Below are 15,472 nucleotides of genomic sequence, written 5' to 3' on the forward strand. Positions count from 1 at the left end.
GCATTAACGTAACTAATCTATATATCAGCAATAATTTTAGAGATTAGTTTGAACTTGAAATTTGCCATTGCAATGGGGCGATAATTCTCAACAGCATATCTGCATTGGGAGTCTTTGGAATGAGCACTATAGAGTTAGCATTGAAATTAGGAAGCATCCACCCAGTTTGAAAGAACTGCAACACAGCTTTAAAAACATCAAGTTTAACTATATCCCAATAAGATTGAAAAAATGCAGCCCCAAATCCATATGGACCATCTGCACTGTTAGTGTTTAGAGCAAACATTGCATGATGAACTTCCTCCATAGAGGGCAAAATTGTGAGCATATTGTTGGTCTCAGAGTTCACTAAATTTGGAATAACTTCATCAATAATTCCATCATCCTGCAAAATAGAGGTAGAGTTGAAAGTTTATATCGTATAGATCATTCATAAATTTTTTGAAAATCATTTGATATGTTATTGAGACCCATCAAGATTTACGTTATTTAATAAACCGTTAATCTTGATGTGTCTCAATAACATATCAAATGATTTTCAATTTTTCTAAATTTTTCTATGGATGATCTATATGATATAAACTTTCAATCCAACAGTGAATTTTATAAAATTCGTATTCGTTATAATGTTATTCACGACTGGTCCACCATGGACCACTCAAGTGGTCCATATTAGAATTTACTTGTATATGAATATATATTGTGTTAAATAATGTCTCCGGATACTAGTTAAGTATATTAATAAGAAAATTTTATCTTGTATTTTGTGTGTTTAATACTTTAAAAATATACTTCTGAAAAGTTATTTTTTCAATATTAGTTTTATCTTTGATTTCCTCTTTTAGTATGCTTAACAAGTGCCCTGGAGCACTATTTAGCATGACTAATAAAAAAAATAGGCTAAATTGAACAATTAGTCTCTTAACTAATTAATGTTACAAATTGGTCCCTTGACTAATTAAAGTTACAAAGTGATCCCTTAACTTTAATTATGTTTGACATATTGGTCATTTTCTTTAATTTATTTTGGTCCGTTTATATTTTTGTCCGTGTGGGTTGGACTGTTAAAACTGCGGGTTATGCGGGTTAAATCCGCGAGTTCATGGGTTAGCCCATGGCCCACTTTTTTTATATATATAATTAATTACAAAATTTATCCCTTATAAATAAATTGGTCTAGTTCCAAATCCAACATTTTTAACAAAAAAAAAAAAAACTTAGCCTAAACCTAATTATAAAAAGCAACAACACACTCTTATTTTTACTCACGTAGACAATAACACAAAACTCAATGGCTCTGTTTGGTAACACAAATAAGCTAGCTTATAGCTTATTATATGAGCTTATAAGCTTGTTTCAAAAAATTAGAGATGTTTGGTAACAAGCTTTTTGTACTAGCTTATAGCTTTTTTTCAGATGCTATTTCAAGTAGCATTTGAGCGTATAGCTTATAGCTTTTTATACTTTATTCCATTTTTACCCTTTAATTTAATAACTACCCACTCTAAAAAATAAACTACCCACTATCAATTATGTAATTTTATATTTAATAACCACTTTAAAAGCTAATTTTACCAAACACTTTAATTTCAATAAGCTAGCTTTTTAGCTATCAGTTATAAGCTAGCTTTTCAGCTATCAGCTAACTTATCAGCTATCAGCTAGCTTATAGCTTATTTTTACCGAACAGACCCAATGATTTCACAAACTTTATTTATTTTTATTTGTTAGTTACAATTTATATGTTATAACATAAAATTATTAATAATATAGTTTTTTTTAGCTTTTATTATATCAATATTTACTGATTTAGTTTTATTTGTTGAAAAAAAAAGTGATTTTTTATTTTTTGTTGTAATAGTCTGCGGGTTAACCGTTTAACTCGCAGACTTATGCGGACCGAACTCAGGCTTAATATCATAACTCGTTTATATTTGCTGATGGGCATGTTCGTCCTGTTTAATACGTGGGCTTATGCGAGACGGGTTAAACGGAGCGGGCCAGCCCGCATACCCGACTCTTAAGTTAAATGTAAAAATGCAAATCTCTACACTTGTTTTATTTATTTTTTGTTACAAGGCTAATCAAAATAAAAAGGACAAAAAAGAAAAAAGAATCGGGAATTAAACTTCAAGGAAGAAAGTTTCAGCTGCGTCTCTCCGAAGAATATTAAAGAAGCCTTCTGGGGGAGATGCGTGAATCGTAAGATCCGAGTAAGAGGCTTCAATCTTGGCTAAGAAATCAACACAATCGTTTCTCTCTCTGAGTGTGTGGCAAAGAGTAATGTTACTTTGAAACTACATGAAATTTGATATTGGACCTTTTATGAGGTTAATGCAATGGAGAGAATCAGAGTAGCAGACTAACTCTCATCAAGTCATATTTTTCGCCAAAGTGAGGGCCCCTGGTAGAAGGCAAATAACTCTGCGAGTAATATGTCTGAGGATCCCTGAATGAAACCCGAGAAGCCTGACAAATAGTAGCTAGAGTCGTTTCTGACAACTTCTGTCAACATTGAGGATGATACGGGAGTAGTTACTATTGTTCCATTTAACATAGATCTCTTCTGAAGTGGTTGTTGAGCGGGATGAGAAATAAGAGGTGAGGGTGACAATCATACTATGAATATTAAAAGAGAGATGATTGATAGACCAAGTCTCATTTTGTAAACACATCAAATTTCTGTATCTCCAGGCCCACTAAACACCAGCGAAGAAAATGAAAGATTGAGAAATCGTGGAGCCAAATTTGAGCCACTCGTGAGCATCCATATGGATGAAAAAATCGGGGGGTTGATAAATCCAAGGTGGTGCCAAATGGGTCTAGAGAAATTACATTCCCAAATACAATGGATAAAAATACAGTTGTTAAAAATGAGCCGGGTTGATGGGTCGCCCCATTGGCCCACGGTCTTGGGTGGGTTAGTCCTAAAAAACATAGCCCAAAATGCAATCGGGCTTTTTCGGGCCAAGCCCATTTAGCCCATATGGACATCGGGCTGGACTGGGCTAGCCCACCGTTGGGCTGGCCCATTAGCCCATCATTTAATTGATAAAAACACATTTATGTGATTTTTGTAAAAATAATATCAATGAAAATTTATCATTTAATTGATAAATTATTATAAATAATCTATTTAAATGTGTAAGTTTAACAAAAGGGGGTATATTTACCTAAAATTAGAGTTTAATTGATATTTAGTGTTGATGTAAAAATTATTTACACTTGCATCAAATAATATCTCAATAAAATTGATAATTATGAAGAACTAATATATCAAAATGATATAAAAAATAGTTAATAAAAAGAAAGAAAGTAAAATGAAATGGGTCGGGCTATCCCACAAGGCCTAAAAGGGTTCAGCCGAGCTTGATAATTGCTAACCCAATAATAATTGGGCTGGCTAATTTAGCCCATTTATTTTGAATGGGACCGGACTGAGCAGGACCAATCCATTTGATAGCTCTAGATAAAAGTCTCTATACTTTGTTTAGATAAAAGAAAAAACTCAGTTTCATAAAAATAAAATTAAAACAATTGACGCGGTATGATCGGGCAAACAAGGACTTTATTGTCAATATTAAAAAATGACTAATAGGCTTTTGTTTTTTTAATAAAAAGTCCAATAACATTTAAATATAAGTTTGTCGAAAGTCAAAAAGTCAAAATTCATTTGGAAATATTTTATTTTTCTTTCGAAATCCTCATAAAAATATAATAATTCTGATAAAATGTGAAAAGGACTACACTTCTCTTTAATTTGAAAAAAATTAAATAGTTGTGAAAAAATTGAGGAAAATAATTATTTTAATTATTAAATATTCTAATTTTAGTTGGTTTTAAATTTTTTAAATTAGATAAATTTCAAATCTTGGTCATTCCTTTGTTGATTTAAAGTGGTGTAGATTTCTTGCCTCCGGAGCTTAGAGTTTTTTTTTTTTTTGAATGACAAACATATTATATATAAATATAGAAAGTAAAAGAAAAAATTTAAAAAAACTTAGAGACTTAGAGCATCTCCAATAAGGGTATCTAAGAGAGTTTCATAGACTAATGACACGGTACCTTAACTTTTTAATCATTGGAGTTTCATGACGTGACACAGGGTATCAAAATTGATAATACCAATACCTTAAATAAAGTACCATATCATCAATTTAATATTATTATTATTTTTAATTTTGGTACATAAATTCAATTTAATAGCTTTCATATATGTCAACACATTACTGTTTGTCATTAATGTATGATACTCAAAAAGTGATATCACCATTGAAGTAAAATATGTATGAGTTGCATAAATATTACATGTAGGAACCACTTATTAGTAGTGTATGATACTCAAACCATTGAAGATGCTCTTAGAGATATGATTTTTTAAGTGTAAGTTTGGGTTTCATGCTTCCGTACTATGTTTAGAATAAAGTCTAGTCGTCCTTGTAATTATTTATTTATTTTTATCTAATATGAGATATATGTATCGGATGAGGGTGTGCAGGGAAGCTAACTTAATTGAGATGCCTTCATATTCTTGATATCTAATACTCTTAATTTATAAAAAAAAATGAAGTAAATCCGTAAATTATTCTCTTATTTTATTCTATTAGTTTTTAACTCAACTCAAATTCAAGATAATAATTTAACTAAAAACACATAATACAATAAGTTTTAGAATTAACTTATACACTAATACTCTTGACGACGAAACCAACCCTTAACGTATAAAACTAGCTTATGCGTGTATAAATATAAGTTGACTTTTATCAACGATAAGTTTTAGAATTAACTTACTTATACACTTATATTATTTATAGTTTTTAAATATTTTTCTACTTGACTTTTATCAAACAGCAATTGCTCTTACACACCCTGCATATTTACAGAGCTTATGCGTGTATAAATAAGTTGTATTTATATATTTCTTATTGTAGTTGTATACACCAATTATTTGTGTCATACGCACACACCTTCAAAAAATGTCTTTTTTATACGTCCTAGTTTTGTTTCTTGCAGTTATCAGCCTCACGAATATTGCAGGAAACCCCAAACATCAAATACATGCGCAGCCCAATGGACTGATCAGTAAAAACCAGCCACCCACCATTGAACCGCATACCACCGGACCAAACAACCAAAGATCTCTACTACGAACACCTAAACCACCACCACCTAGTCCTAGTCCACCACCTGTCCACGTCCCATCAACACCACATGTACAGCCTCAAAAGCCACATCGACCACCACATCGCTAAGACGAAAATCTTATCGTTTTCTCAACTACGCCAACATTTCCTTTATTTGTTGATGTACAAGGGACCTTCTCTTTTCTTGTTTTTGTATGCCTAATTTTATGGTGTGTTACTGTTGGTAGTAAATGTCAAGGACTTAATTCCTTATGGAGCTGAATTATGAATGTGTCATGTCATGTGTGTAATGAACCATTGAATGTCTTTACATTTTATTTTATGTTGTTGGTCTTGTGAGTACTTTAAGTCTTGTGTGTACCCACGTAGTTCTATCAGTCTTTGTTATTGTAAGTTATTGGAAAGTTATTGCCGATCTTTAAAATAGTTGTTTGCATGGAAGAAAATAAAACATATCTTATATTATGTTTCTAGTAATTTTTTTTTAATCCGCTAAATTTTATTAATGGACAAACTTCTTAAAAAAGAAGTATAAGAGATTGTCGGATCAGACAAAGAAATGTGAGGTGATGAAACCACCTTAACCAATATAAAAGTACAATAAATATAACTACATCAACGCACCTCTTACAATAGTTTGAGTGTCTATCCAACATTAAAACAGAACAAAACAAAGCCACAAAAAATTAATCCCCACAAACAACCTCATGCCAAAACTACTCCTCCAAAACAACACTATTTAAAATTCTACAATTGACTCACTATCATCCTACTCCAACTCCAATCTAAAGGCCGAGCGAAACACTAAAGTGAAGCAGAATAGAAATCTCCCACCGAAAACATCATTGCCGAACCAGACCCTTCCTAACTAAAATAAAACGCCGTCAACTAAACACACTCCACACATATCTGAGCAAACTGCAACCCACCAATGCATCGAGCTCGGTGGAGACCGCCGAAAAACTCTGGTATAAGCAAAAAGTCTACATTTGCGTCTTGATTGTGTAGTCGGAGAAAACTCGAGAAAGAAAGCATGGGCAGAGTTTCGACGGATAGAAATAATTTGGAACTGCAACAAACCAGCCATCATCGCCATCAATCGCCACAAAAACGGAAGTAAAACAACAACCACCACTGCATACTTCACACCAAAACATCGTCGGAGCAACAAAACACCATTGGAACAACAAAATCCACTGAAAGCTACCAATTGTCAGATCTGTTGGAGTGATGAATTTGCCGGAGCAACAAACTCATCCATCACGGGAAGCCAACAAACACAGCCTGAACTTGCGGTGAACAACAAAACACTACCAAAAGCCAATGCCCCTATTGCAAATCAGCTCCACCAACCACAGTTGGATCCACCAGCGGACAGCCCAACACCACTGTGAACAACAAAACAGAGCCCGAGCGAAAGAAAAAGTTTCCAACACCACCACAAACAACCAAAACTAGACCAAAACAGGTTGTACATAACCAGCACCATACCGTACAACAAGCAACCACGGCCAAAAAACTAGTAGCACCACGAACTACGACCCAAATATACCATCAACACCACACCACAAAAAATCAAAATCAAAATTTTAACCATCATATAAACCTAGACCACCCAAACACCTAAATCATCCCCCAAAAATATCCTATAACCATCCAAGCACCCTATAAATTAAAACATCCACTAACCATCACCCATACTAACAAACCTAACATAGACACCACAATTTATCTTTATCTCTTTTTCTATCACTTTAGATTACTCTAAATTTACCTATTTCTCTCTCAACGAGTGTATAAACTTGTATTGATGTACACCAAACATTTTTCTAAAAATATAATCAGCACAATTGTTGATGTGTTAGTATTTTCCACCTTCACCAAAATTTGAACTTTGATAATTTTAATCCTTTACTCTTGTAACCGTTAATACAAATCAGTTGAGCTACACAAATCCCTAATATTTGTCAATTAAATGATTTTTATTTATCAATTGCAATTATTTGTAAAGGGGCTATCGTTCTATTCTTATTGGCCTGGTGTATCAGACTCTTATTTGTATTTCTCTTGGCATGTTTTATATATGCCATGATTACTTTAAGAAAAATGTTATGCCCCGGGGCACTAGTTAAGATATAAAAATGAAAATTTTATATTGTAAATTCGTATATTCAATGCCTTAAAGATGTAAAAAGTTTTTCATTTATTTTTCTTTTTAGGATGGTTAACTAGTGTCCCTAAGACAATGTTTAGCATGACGCTCAATTTAATTCCTTTTACCTTTGCAAATTTTGATATAATTAAGTACTATATCATATTAAAAAAATATGATATAGGACTTATATAGGTATGTGTACACACTCTAGAGACGAAATTAATTTTTTTACAAATACCCCTCTCATGTTATTTATATTGTTTAACCTGGACAATTCCGGATCTCTACTCTACATTGTTTCGATAAAAAATTAAAGTTTCAGTATCATAAGAATAAATTAAAGCAATCGAGAGCGCATGACCGGGAATACAAATAATTTATTTTCAATATATAAAAAAATGACTTGCAGGGTTATTTTTTGTATATAAAAGTCCAACAACGTTTAATTATAAGTTAGTCGAAAGTCAAATTTTATGGATCATATCTATTTTTTTCCTTCTAATTAAATTGTCATAAAAAGGGGACGATGCTTCTTTATTTTGAGAGAGAATAAACTGTACTTCTTCCAGTCTTATTTATAAGTAAAAGTTGCTTTTTAGTATTGCACCAAGCTCATGCTGACACGAAGCAGGAAGAATTAGTCAAAACTAACACTAGCTTTAGTTCTAGTTTACAAGTTACTTAGTCCATCAATTTATAATAACTCTCTTGTAATAGTCACCCTAATCTCAGATCTATATATATCTTACCTAACCTTGGAATGCTACTGTAGCAAACACTCAAATTTGCAGCAAGAAGAAGCAATGTCAATGGATCTCTACGATTCTTGCCATAGCAATTGTAAAATGGAAGAAAACCAACATCACAACACAAACGGTCATAATTTTGTCAACAAAAAGAAAAACAACACAAACAATCCATAAAAGGGCAAAAGAGAGACATTTATGTCCTTAAAATTGGAATCGTGTTTGGCTAACTGATAGAAATTTAGCAAGTGTACTAAATAGCCGTCAAGTAGTATAATAAAATCGTTCTTTCCGCAGGGATTGTTGTAAATCAATTGTAAATTGAAGACATACTCATGTAAATTGACATAAATTGTAAAAGGGGGTTCTTGTTTGGTTTCAGTTCAAATTTTTAAACTTTGGAATTGCTTTGGTGTTTAGATTGATGTAAGAAAAGCGATTGGTCCTTTTTGGGTCATCTAATTACTATCTCTCTTGGTAACGCCATGTATGATAACGAATTATTCAAATTAGTTTCATGATTTGATTAAAACACAATTGATTATGCCCAATGTCTTGGTAACATAATCCTCTCTCATGATCATCAATCCCTAATTTCTTAGTAAGACCTATGATCATGTGAGGAAGAAAAACTTTAATCTTTTAATCTCAATTAACAATCCAAAATTTCTTAAGTGAAAATTAATTGATCAATCGTTCCTAGATCGATGATTTATTCCTATCGTCATAGTAAAACAAATCATTGCAATCATCATATAAGTCGCGAATTCATACAAAGCATTAAGCACAAAGAACAATCAATAGAAACTAACTTCGTAATTCATTAATCATATCATATGACAATCACATAGTTCAAGATCAAAAGTAATTAGAATCACCTAAGGACCAATCATGAGAATTTAGCTAGACATTGCAAATTCAGAAATTACATCAAATAAAATGAAAGAAAGCATGATTACAAGAAGAATCTTGATGTGTTTCCACACTGGAATCCTTGCTTGGTCGCTCTTGATCCTCCAAAATCGCTCCAATAGCTGTTCTTTTGCGTAAAAATTCAATAATGATCCAGATCTGATGTTTCCTTTTTATAAAAATGATCAAAAGTAACGTTTTCCGCCTGAGGCACAGAATTTCCGCCCCAGGCGTAAAGAATTACGTTTCAGGCACAAGAAATTTCGCCTGAAACGGCAAAACAGAGAGCAATCTTGATTTTTTAGTAAAATTTCCGCCCCAGGCGGAAAAACTTCCGCCCCAGGCGTAAAAGTGCTATATAATCCACCAATTTTCTTTTGCTATCTTTCTTCGCATGTAGCTTCAAATCAATGTCTTCTTCTTCATGATTTAGGTCAAAAACCTCTAAAAACACTTGAAAATGGTCTTTATTTCCATGTAATGACTAACGTCATCACAACCCCAAACTTGAACTTTTCCTTGTCCTCAAGGAATATCTCAATCTCTAGGAAAACAAAACACTACCTCAATCCATCTGGCTAAACAAACTCAAACCCAATCAAGTTAGACGTAATTTGCATAACATTTCAATGATCAATTTCGTCATGATTCAAATACACACAGTTTCAAATTTAAGCAAAACAAAGAGCATCAAACAAAGATTGACCATACTTAATTTCTTCACACCCTCACCGACTCTCCTGTTTAAGGGTAATATAATCACTCAATCAACACATCATAACTAGACTACTATAAATTTGCAGACATTCTCAAAAATCAATCACCATGTCATGAGCACACACATTAGAGGACTTTTAAAGGTTATAACGTGGCCTGGTTAAAAGGTGGATGGTGGCTTTTCTGGTAAGTGAGTAAAAAAAACTTGAAGTCAGATACCACTGAATTGAATAGATACAACACCCCACCCTACTTTGTAAGAATTGATACTAGAGAACAATTTTCTTTCACAAATTTTTCTTTCAAAGAATTCCTTTTTGTTTTCAAGAAGATCACCATGATTATATATATATTTTTTTATTTTTCTTCTCTTTTTTTTTTTCGATACTTCTTTTCTTGGTGAACTTATGAATTTTTCTTTCATAAATTTTTTTTTTTTTTAGTTCTCTAGTACCCCACCCCAAACTTAAGTTGTTGCCAATTCCAAAAGCAACCCCAAACTTAGTGACATGCATTGTGCAAAAACACTAAAGGTATCTAATTCTCCAAGAAAATCATTTTTTTTTTTTATTTTATTTTGATAACTTGGGTCAGATAACAAACAAACATTTTTCTTTAAGCTCAACAGGGGTTAAACAAAGGATACGCAATGATAAGGGTGGCTAGAACAGGCTCAAGGTACCAAACAACTTGCCTCGTGTGTACATCACAACAATAAATCAATTAAAGAGAACATGCGCAAATTCTAGAGACATAGCTAAGTGTGGAATTCTCATAATCATCAAAAGAAATCGGTGTTTGGGCTCAAAATCTCACAGTTTTTGGCTGAATTAAACTATGGTCAATATTTGTGAGAGTCCCTAAACCTTGCCTAAATCATCACTATGATGCATCCGAAACAATCAAAAACATCACAAATTCATATCACACATTTGGTCAACAATTTTGAATCTAAGATGATAGCCAAACAAATTTTCATAGTGTAAAGTTTTCAAAAAGACTAAGACATTCAAAGAAAACAAAACGACTAGCTCAAGTACTTATTATAGACCAACATCAAGCATGCAACAATTTAAACAAAAGAATCATAATACACAGGCCAAAAAGAATCTATAGAGGAGAAGGATAATAAAGGTGAATGGCACAAACCCTCAATCCTGCTCGGGCATGTTATGATCATGATCAAAACGAGGCAGATTTCCAGGAAATTGCATTGATGAGGACCCTCCTTCATCTGGAAGACCAGCTGCCCTCCTTTGGCGAATGTAGGTAGCACGGTTCATTTTATGTGTAGCCGCCATGCTCCTAACTCTTTGATTGTGAGCTTCATCAAAATCATGCATTGTTGGATATCTTGGATAGAAATATGCCGGGACTTGCTCCCGGTAACGCATGGATGCTTGCCATAAGGCGGATGAAGTGTCATAGTGGTCCGCCATATCAATGCCCTGTTGAGTGCTCATGTCCATTTTCCACACCATGTCAGCAAGAACATTCACATCAAATTGCGGAGCTGCAAAACCCTCCATTTCCGGAGCCTGTGGCATGTCATGGTGCATCACATTTTCAACATTCTCCTCTCTTTCTTCACCTCCTCCCTCGACCGTGTAATCCATCACATCATCCACATCAGCAAATGGAATGAATGTCTTCCCGAAAGTTTTTCTTCTCACATCTCTCACAAAAGCCGTAGTGACTTTTCTAGGCTCTTCCATTTGATCATCATCAAAAGTAGCAACATTTTGATCCAGACACAGTTTAGTGATCAAACAGAGATGTGTTAGACTATATGACCCGGGATCTTTCTGGATAATTGCAGACAAATCATCACTCAGAATTGTGCCCAAATCTATGTCGTCACCTAGCAAGATAGCTTGAAGTGCTAGCCCTACATCCATAGGAATCTCAGAATTGTTCCCACTTGGCTCCACGTTGTTTATCCAAAATTCAGCCCAAATCCGTGGAATATCCAACAAATGAGCGGTTTTAAACCGCTGGGGTGGGAGCTGTCTAGATGGTCTCACCCATATACTTCCTGGTGCAGTCAGCTGAGATTTTAAAGCCTCACGCTTATCTGATGCCATGATTGCCCTATTCTCACGTCGATGATTCAGAACACAGAATTCAGGAACATTAAAATGAAATATCCTATTTATAGTTTCCGGGGAGTAGTCTACATCTACCCCGCGTACTTTAGCAATCCGTGGTGACGAATTTTTCACTCGCCATGCATTACTCAAAAATTCTAATGCTAAAGTACGATTTCCAGACCGAAGACAGAAATTAAACTCATACCAATGCCTGTTGCGGAATTCTGCTTCAATTAAGGGAAATGCTAGCACTTCATCCGTGAGACGCTTTTCAGGTTTGAAATCCTTACTTTTTAGAGTCTGGTACCGATTGTAGGCCGTTGGACGAACAAAACGTGACCGAGGAATTTCAGTCACAACCGGCGTTGGAGGAGGTGGTGATTGCTCTCTAGGCGGTGATGGTGGAGGAGAAGGCGAAGGTGACGGTGTAGGAGTTCGGACTACTCTCCTTTTCTTCACCACTTTTGACCTTGATTTTGAAGACCCAACTTCAACTTCTTTATCCTTTGAGGATTTTTTGAATATGTTCTTCATGGTGAGAAAGGTAAAGATTGAGAAGGGTGATTGATGGAAAAGATGAAGATTTATGGTGGTTTTTGGGTGAATTTTCGTGTAGGGTTTTGAAGGGTTTTTGATTTTGGTTTTTGGAAAAATTTGAAGAATTGGTTGTTGTTGATGATGGGTTTTGAAGAATAGAGTTGGATGGAAGAATTTTCGTGGGTTTGGTGTTATGGGTGTGAGAGAGGTTGTTGTTTTAATGGAGTTTGAAGGATTTGGGAGGTTTAGGTTCAAGAGGGGTTTGAGAATTGAGGATGAAATTGGTGAAAGATAATGGGTGAATTTGTTGTGGTTGTTGTTTTAATGAAGGATTTGTGTTGGGTTTGAAGGTTTGGATGGTGGTTAATGGAGAATTTGTGTGAGGAAGGAGATGAAGTTTGAGAGAAAGGATAAGGTTTGTTGAGGAAGATGAAGTTTGAGAGGAAGAATGAGGGTTTCAAGTGTGTTTACGCCTAAAACGTGACTTTTCCGCCCCAAACGGCACTTCTTACGCCCCAAACGGCAAAACAGAGGGCAACCAACATTTTTCAGAATTGTTTACGCCCCAGGCGGAAACCCTTCCGCCTCAAACGGAAAAATAAGTGACAGCCACTTTCTTCAGTATTTTTTTACGCCCCAAACACCAACATTTCCGCCCCAAACGGCAAAACAGAGAGCAATGTTTTTTTTCTTCAAACTTTTCCGCCCCAAACGGCACTTCTTACGCCCCAAACGGCACACAAAGAGCAACCCACATTTTCCAGAATTTTTTTACGCCCCAGGCTCCATTTTTTCCGCCCCAAACGTAATTTCCTGGTTGTACACTTTTCACACTCCTCTTTTTTTCAATTTGACCTGCAAAACACAAAAAATCAAAAGAAAAACTATTACGGTTAAATAAAACCTTGGGTTGCCTCCCAAGCAGCGCTACTTTTAGCGTCATTAGCTTGACGGTCTCGAAACCTCAAGGGTCTTCGAAAAGTACTGCCACCTTGTGGCGATTAAAGTCTCCTCCCTTATAAAACTTGAGTCTTTGTCCATTTACTTTGAAAGATTTCTCCTCCTCTCCTGGTGTAAAAATTTCCACAGCCCCGTGTGGAAAAACTTCCTTAATGACAAACGGACCAGACCACCGAGACATCAGCTTACCCGGGAATAACCTTAAACGAGAATTGAACAACAAGACTTGCTGTCCTTTCTTAAACTCCTTTCTTACCAACCCTTTATCATGATACTTCTTTGTCCTTGCTTTAAAAATCACGGCATTTTCATATGCTTGCATCCGCCATTCTTCAAGTTCGTTCAGCTTAAGCAATCTTTTCTCACCCGCAAGACCTGCATCAAAATTTAAAAATTTCACAGCCCAATATGCCTTGTGTTCTAGCTCAACCGGTAGGTGACATGATTTGCCATAAACTAGTTGGTACGGAGAGAACCCCAAGTGTGTCTTGAACGCGGTTCTATAAGCCCAAAGTGTATCATTAAGCTTCATTGACCAGTCTTTCCTTGAAGTAGAAACCGTTTTCTCCAGAATTTGTTTCAATTGCCGGTTAGATACTTCAACTTGTCCACTTGTCTGAGGATGGTATGGAGTGGCCACCTTGTGCTTGACATTGTATTTCTCCAAGACATTCTCCAAGTATTTGTTACAAAAATGTTTGCCTCCATCACTAATGAGAATTCTAGGAACCCCAAACCGAGTAAAAATATTTTCTTTAAGGAACTTCACTACGGTATGAGAATCATTCGCTTGGCAAGGAATAGCTTCCACCCATTTTGTAACATAATCTACACACACCAATATATGAAGATTAGACCGTGAAGATGGAAAAGGTCCCATGAAATCAATCCCCCAACAATCAAAAGGTTCTACTTCGAGCATTTGGTTTAGAGGCATCTCATCCCGCTTTGAAACATTGCCGGTCCTCTGGCAATTATCACATTTTCTAGCAAACTCTACACAATCTGCAAACAGTGTCGGCCAAAAGAAACCACTTTGAAGCACCTTTGCTGCTGTTCGTGGACCACTGTGATGACCACCATATGGAGAACTGTGGCAGTGCCACATTATACTTTGCGCCTCTTCTTCATCAACACATCTACGGATCAAACCATCTTGCCCCACCTTAAATAGGTATGGATCATCCCAAAAATAGAAGTTAGCATCTCTAAAGAATTTCTTCTTTTGCTGATAGGAATAGTCCTCCGGATTTTCATTTCCTGCTTTGAAATTAGCCATGTCAGCAAACCAAGGCCTTTTAGAAACCATCAGCAATTTTTCATCCGGGAACTCTTCGTTAATGCACTTCTCTTTTGTGGTCACCATTGGATTTTCTAACCTTGACAAATGGTCCGCGACCACATTCTCCACACCTTTCTTGTCTTTTATCTCCAAATCAAATTCCTGCAAAAGTAGTACCCACCTCAAGAGTCTAGGCTTTGAGTCGCCTTTTGTGAGGAGGTACTTAAGTGCCGAGTGATCTGAAAAAACAACAACTTTCGATCCAATCAGATAAGAGCGAAATTTTTCCAAAGCAAATACTATTGCAAGCAACTCTTTTTCAGTAGTTGTATAATTGATTTGGTTTTCATTCAAAACCTTGCTTGCATAGTATATAGCATGGAAAAATTTCGCATGTCGTTGGCCAAGCACCGCTCCAACCGCATAATCACTTGCATCACACATTAATTCAAAAGGGAGATCCCAATTAGGTGCAACGATTATGGGCGCGGTGACCAACTTTTCTTTAATCACAACAAAAGCATTCAAACATTCATCATCAAATTTAAATTCATTTTCCTTCACAAGGAGGTTACTTAAGGGCTTAGCTATTTTCGAAAAGTCTTTGATGAAACGCCGATAGAAACCGGCATGACCCAAGAAACTTCTCACTCCCTTAACATTAACGGGAGGTGGCAATTCCTTAATAACCTCTATCTTTGCTTGGTCAACTTGAATGCCCTTTGAAGAGATTTTGTGTCCAAGCACAATACCTTCTTTAACCATAAAATGACATTTTTCCCAATTTAAAACTAAATTGGTACTTATGCATCTCTTCAATACGGCATTCAAATTGGCTAAACATTTATCAAAAGACTTACCAAACACAGAAAAATCATCCATAAATACCTCGATTGTGTCCTCCATCATATCAGCAAAAATGGAAAGCA

This window comes from Trifolium pratense, linkage group LG4, assembly GCF_020283565.1.
Source record: "Trifolium pratense cultivar HEN17-A07 linkage group LG4, ARS_RC_1.1, whole genome shotgun sequence".
Taxonomy (NCBI): domain Eukaryota; kingdom Viridiplantae; phylum Streptophyta; class Magnoliopsida; order Fabales; family Fabaceae; genus Trifolium; species Trifolium pratense.